Below are 7,064 nucleotides of genomic sequence, written 5' to 3'. Positions count from 1 at the left end.
ATCAGATGTGGAGGCAAAAATAATGCGCTGAAAAAGTGGTTTCTATAGGCAACACGGATAAATAAAGCAGAAATACCACATTAAGAGCAATGTGTACTCCCAGTCTGGTTGTATCAGGGCATGATGAGAGTAGTAGTGTAATAATAGCTGGAAAGATGGGTGTATGTGGGGACCTGGGTTCATGTCCCAGGATCAACATCTGCAAAGAGTTTGTGAGTTCTCTCTGTGTTTACGTGGATTTCCTCTGGATCCTCTGGTTTCCTCCCACACTTCAAAACATACTGGTAGGATGATTACATTGTGAGGCCCATTGGGGACAGGAACCGATTTGGAAAGTTCTGTGCAGCGCTGCATAATCTGTGTGCGCTATTATCATAGCTCCCAACCGTCCCGATTTTGACGGGACTTTCCCGTTTTTCGTACCCCTGCCCCGCGTCACGGGCAGCTATGAGATTGTCACGGATTTTCCCCCCAGGTCCCGCTATGTCCCGCCGCTGTGTCCGCATAGTAAATACTTTGAAAGTCTGAACTCACAGTACAGAATGGCTTCTACAGACATCGGGAGGGAATCCTTTTCAGAGAAGTGTCGGCTTAGCGCAGAGCAGGGACCACGTCATCAGCTTCAGATCTGTCCATATATGGTCACATCTCCTAGGGTTCCCCAGAGCAGACATCGGGCAGGGAATCCTTTTCAGAGAAGTGTCGGCTTAGTGGAGAGAGCAGGGACCACGTCATCAGGTCAGATCTCTATCTCTCCATATATGGTCTCCAGGGCTTCCCCAGACACAAGCTCTTTATATAATTAAATTACATAAAGTTTTGTCCAGGCTGAGATTCGAACCTGGGACCTTGTGCACCATAGACAGGAGCCTAACTAACTGAGCTATAAGCCCAGTGACACAGAGCTGAGGATTTCTGGTAAGTAAGACATGTTATCTGCCATTTACACTGTGACACAGACTAATGCCCTGATATATAGAGAGGGATCTTCTCAGAGATTATTATTGTAATTATTGACACTATTATTATTATTATTATAAATTTTATTATTATGGAGATGATTATTAATAATGGTAAAAATAATAATAATCATCTCAATAATAATAATAATAATCTCCATAATAATAATAATAATAATAATAATAGTCTCAATAATTACAATAATCTGAGAAGATCCCTCCCTATATACCGAAGCAGTATATAGTTCTTAGTTACCAAAATTCTCTACTTGTTAATCACAGAGGTTATAGCTCAGTGGGTTGAGGCGCTGTGACATTATTGTACATGGACACTGCAGGTTCTGGGTTCAAATCCCAATGAGGATAATTTTTTTTTTTTTTTAAATGATGATTTTTATTATTTTAATATGGCTAACATTTGGGGCGTGGCCAGGGAGTGATTGGGGGTGTGGCTTAGGGGGATCGCCGCGGCACGCTACGCGTGCCGCCATTTTGTCCCTCTTTCCTTTTCCCAAATGTTGGGAGGTATGTATTATTATTATGTGCTATGTTACTTTATTATGTTCGCACTACATGGGACTACTGACAATGATTAATCTTTATCTAGTGCTAACATATTCCGCAGCGATGTACAGGTCCTGGAGTGCACATACAAAAAAAACATAACAGACCCATAACAATAGGGGTGAGGGGCCTGCTTGGCTTACAATGTGCAACACCCTCGCCGATGCAATGGCGAGGTAGGGTTTGCGAATACGTCCCACCTGCATGTAATCCCATTACACAACATGGTTCTGATAGGACATAGGGATATTGCAGTGGTGAATCCTGCCTGGCAAGGCAGAGGTTAAGTATTTTGTATAATGCAAGAGGCTGTTATCCAATGATATGTGTTACATCCTGTGCTCTGTAAGCTGAGATGTGATTGGAGGAGCAGCCACCACCTGACCAAAGGGAGGTAAAAAAACCTCTGGCCAGGAATGTTCTGGATGATTATTCTAGTGTGGAATCCTAGGAGAATCAGTGAGTGAGTGAGTAATCTCTGTCTAGCCCATACCAGAGCAGGAAGAGCTTAGCCCCTGCCTCTGAAGAGTGGAGCATTAGACTAGAGTTAGTGTAGTGAGGAAAAGGGGTATCATCTTACCTTTGAAGGTGATACCTGAAGCCCTACAGGACAAGCTGAAGCTTCCTACCAGGACACAGCTGCCTCCCAGCCTGCCCTCTACTTCCAGGCTGGCGAACTATCTCCTGAGGCTCCCTCCAACTCACATCTCGGCACCCTACCTACCTGTTAAAGGCACGTTTGCTGCGGTTCCTGCGGTTCAAATAAAGAACTGTAAGTTGTTTTCTTCAACTTCTGTCTCCGTCTGGTCCCTGCTAATACGGCTGCCTTCATCACCGGCACCCTGTCCATCACCCAGAGACTCACACTCGGGACACTAAGGGGTTGCCCCAGGGAGATCCGCTATAGCAGCCTCTCCCTCATCATTTCTTGCCAACACCACCCTGCTGGAGACCTGCCAGGCTGTAGGACAGCCCTCCGGTTCCCCCGTACCAAGCACCGTGACAATAGCGTGCTTAGGCCGCAACCGCCAGCCACTCCGGTACCGCGGGCCCCGGCTGTCTCCAGGCCTCACCTCAAGGGCTAGGCCCCGGTGGGGGATGTTGCAAATGTATGAGGAAGGAGGGGGGACACAGGAAGTATATGAGCTTACAATCTATAAGGAGGGAGGGGGACACAGGAGGTATAAGAGCTTACTATCTATGAGAAGGGAGGGGGACACAGGTATAAGAGCTTACAATCTATGAGGAGGGAGGGGGGACACAGGAGGTATAAGAGCTTACTATCTATGAGGAGGGAGGGGGACACAGGTATAAGAGCTTACTAGCTATGAGGAGAAAGGAGGGGGCACAGGAGGTATAAGAGCTTACTATCTATGAGGAGGGAGGGGGACACAGGTATAAGAGCTTACAATCTATGAGTTGGGAGGGGGGACACAGGAGGTATAAGAGCTTACAATCTATGAGGAGGGAGGGGGGACACAGGAGGTATAAGAGCTTACAATCTATGAGGAGGGAGGGGGGACACAGGAGGTATAAGAGCTTACTATCTATGAGGAGGGAGGGGGACACAGGTATAAGAGCTTACAATCTATGAGGGGGGACACAGGAGGTATAAGAGCTTACAATCTATGAGGAGGGAGGGGGGACACAGGAGGTATAAGAGCTTACTATCTATGAGGAGGGAGGGGGGACACAGGTATAAGAGCTTACAATCTATGAGGAGGGAGGGGGACACAGGAGGTATAAGAGCTTACAATCTATGAGGAAGGAGGGGGACACAGGAAATATAAAAGCTTACTATCTATTAAGAGGGAGGGGGGACACAGGACGTATAAGAGCTTACAATCAATGAGGAGGGAGGGGGGCACTGTTAAGGTAAACCTGCTGATAGATCAAATCCTGTCATTTCTACTTGTTCTATTTTCCTAAAATCATTGTAACAGAGACTTCATTATAAGATGGCGCCGGCCTCGTGATCATAATGAAAACAATTAAGGCTAAAGAATGTCAACAAGACCTCAATCCTGACGTCAATAAGCAACAGCAAGGAAGTTCTCCAATCAAGAGACTGCACGAGCTGGGAATTCTCCGCCCCTTCTGCTTCTTCCATAATTTCTATATAGTTTTGTGAAACCAAATAAAGTTCTAGCAGTGCAGATTTGCCATGGCCATGATCGCATGAGTGAGATTTAAATCAGCAAATGTGTCTGAATTAATTTCTTATGCTGTGCACACATGCTTATTGATTAGAAACACGCAGCCAACGCACACTAAAAGAGGATGTCTTGAATCCTACCCTAACAGCACAAGAGGTTAAAGAGCTTACTATCTATGAGGAGGGAGGGGGACACAGGGGGAATAAGAGCTTACTATGAGGAGGGCCCCCCTCCCTCCTCATAGGGGGGACACAGGAGGTATAATAGCTTACTATCTATGAGGAGGGAGGGGGACACAGGTATAAGAGCTTACTATCTATGAGGGGGAACACAGGAGGTATAAGAGCTTACAATCTATGAGGAGGGAGGGGGGGCACAGGAGGTATAAGAGCTTACTATCTATGAGGAGGGAGGGGGGACACAGGTATAAGAGCTTACTATCTATGAGGAGGGAGGGGGGACACAGGAGGTATAATAGCTTACTATCTATGAGGAGGGAGGGGGACACAGGTATAAGAGCTTACTATCTATGAGGGGGAACACAGGAGGTATAAGAGCTTACAATCTATGAGGAGGGAGGGGGGGCACAGGAGGTATAAGAGCTTACTATCTATGAGGAGGGAGGGGGGACACAGGTATAAGAGCTTACTATCTATGAGGAGGGAGGGGGGACACAGCAGGTATAAGAGCTTATAATCTATGAGGAGGGAGGGAGAACACAGGAGGTATAAGAGCTTACTATCTATGAGGAAGGAGGGGGACACAGGAAATATAAAAGCTTACTATCTATTAAGAGGGAGGGGGACACAGGACGTATAAGAGCTTACAATCAATGAGGAGGGAGGGGGACACAGGGGGAATAAGAGCTTATTATCTATGAGGAGGGAGGGGGACACAGGGGGAATAAGAGCTTACTATGAGGAGGGAGGAGGGACACAGGAGGTATAAGAGCTTACTATCTATGAGGAGGGAGGGGGGGCACAGGAGGTATAAGAGCTTACTAAATATAAGGAGGGAGGGGGACACAGGAAGTATATGAGCTTACAATCTATGAGGGGAGACACAGGAGGAATAAGAGCTTACTAAATATAAGGAGGGAGGGGGACACAGGAAGTATATGAGTTTACAATCTATGAGGAAGGAGGGGGACACAGGAGGAATAAGAGCTTACTATCTATGAAGAGGGAGGGGGACACAGGGGGAATAAGAGCTTACAATCTATGAGGAGGGGGGCACAGGAGATATAAGAGCTTACTATCTATAAGGATGGGGGGCACATGAGGTATAAGAGCTTACTATCTATAAGGATGGGGGGCACATGAGGTATAAGAGCTTACTATCTATAAGGATGGGGGGCACATGAGGTATAAGAGCTTACTATCTATGAGGAGGGAGGGGGGACACAGGGGGAATAAGAACTTACTATCAATGAGGAGGGAGGGGGACACAGGAGGTATAAGAGCTTACTAACTATAAGGAGGGAGGGGGACACAGGAGGTATAAGAGCTCACAATCTATGAGGAAGGAGGGGGACACAGGAGGAATAAGAGCTTACTATCTATGAGGAGGGAGGGGGGACACAGGTATAAGAGCTTACTATCTATGAGGAGGGAGGGGGGACACAGGAGGTATAATAGCTTACTATCTATGAGGAGGGAGGGGGACACAGGTATAAGAGCTTACTATCTATGAGGGGGAACACAGGAGGTATAAGAGCTTACAATCTATGAGGAGGGAGGGGGGGCACAGGAGGTATAAGAGCTTACTATCTATGAGGAGGGAGGGGGGACACAGGTATAAGAGCTTACTATCTATGAGGAGGGAGGGGGGACACAGGAGGTATAAGAGCTTATAATCTATGAGGAGGGAGGGAGAACACAGGAGGTATAAGAGCTTACTATCTATGAGGAAGGAGGGGGACACAGGAAATATAAAAGCTTACTATCTATTAAGAGGGAGGGGGACACAGGACGTATAAGAGCTTACAATCAATGAGGAGGGAGGGGGACACAGGGGGAATAAGAGCTTATTATCTATGAGGAGGGAGGAGGGACACAGGAGGTATAAGAGCTTACTAAATATAAGGAGGGAGGGGGACACAGGAAGTATATGAGCTTACAATCTATGAGGGGAGACACAGGAGGAATAAGAGCTTACTAAATATAAGGAGGGAGGGGGACACAGGAAGTATATGAGTTTACAATCTATGAGGAAGGAGGGGGACACAGGAGGAATAAGAGCTTACTAAATATAAGGAGGGAGGGGGACACAGGAAGTATATGAGTTTACTATCTATGAAGAGGGAGGGGGACACAGGGGGAATAAGAGCTTACAATCTATGAGGAGGGGGGCACAGGAGATATAAGAGCTTACTATCTATAAGGATGGGGGGCACATGAGGTATAAGAGCTTACTATCTATAAGGATGGGGGGCACATGAGGTATAAGAGCTTACTATCTATAAGGATGGGGGGCACATGAGGTATAAGAGCTTACTATCTATGAGGAGGGAGGGGGGACACAGGGGGAATAAGAGCTTACTATCAATGAGGAGGGAGGGGGACACAGGAGGTATAAGAGCTTACTAACTATAAGGAGGGAGGGGGACACAGGAGGTATAAGAGCTCACAATCTATGAGGAAGGAGGGGGACACAGGAGGAATAAGAGCTTACTATCTATGAAGAGGGAGGGGGACACAGGAGGTATAAGAGCTTACAATCTATGAGGGGGGACACAGGAGATATAAGAGCTTTCAATCTATGAGGAGGAAGGAGGGGGCACAGGAGGTATAAGAGCTTACTATCTATAAGGATGGCGGGCACCGGAGGGATGAGAGCTTACTATCAATGAGGAGGGAGGGGGACACAGGAGGCATAAGAGCTTACTAACTATAAGGAGGGAGGGGGGACACAGGAGGTATAAGAGCTTACAACCTATTTACAGGAGGTATAAGAGCTAACAATCTATGAGGAGGGAGGGGGGGGCACAGGAGGTATAAGAGCTTACTATCTATAAGGATGGGGGGCACAGGAGGTATAAGAGCTTACTATCTATAAGGATGGCGGGCACCGGAGGGATACACAGGGGGAATAAGAGCTTACTATGAGGAGGGAGGAGGGACACAGGAGGTATAAGAGCTTACAATCTATTCACAGGAGTTATAAGAGCTAACAATCTATGAGGAGGGAGAGGAGGAGACACAGGAGGTATAAGAGCTTACAATCTTTAAGAAGGGGGGGGGGGGGCGCGCGCAGAAGATAGAATACCTTACAATCTATGAAAGGGAGGGGGGCACAAGAGGTTTAAGATGTCCAGCATTAGAAAAGCCCAGCTTCTATATTCCAGAAACTACACCACAACTGTCCATGGGTTGTGTCTGTAAAT

The sequence above is a fragment of the Engystomops pustulosus genome, chromosome 1, assembly GCF_040894005.1.
Source record: "Engystomops pustulosus chromosome 1, aEngPut4.maternal, whole genome shotgun sequence".
Taxonomy (NCBI): Eukaryota; Metazoa; Chordata; class Amphibia; order Anura; family Leptodactylidae; genus Engystomops; species Engystomops pustulosus.
Note: the sequence above shows the minus strand (reverse complement) of the source record.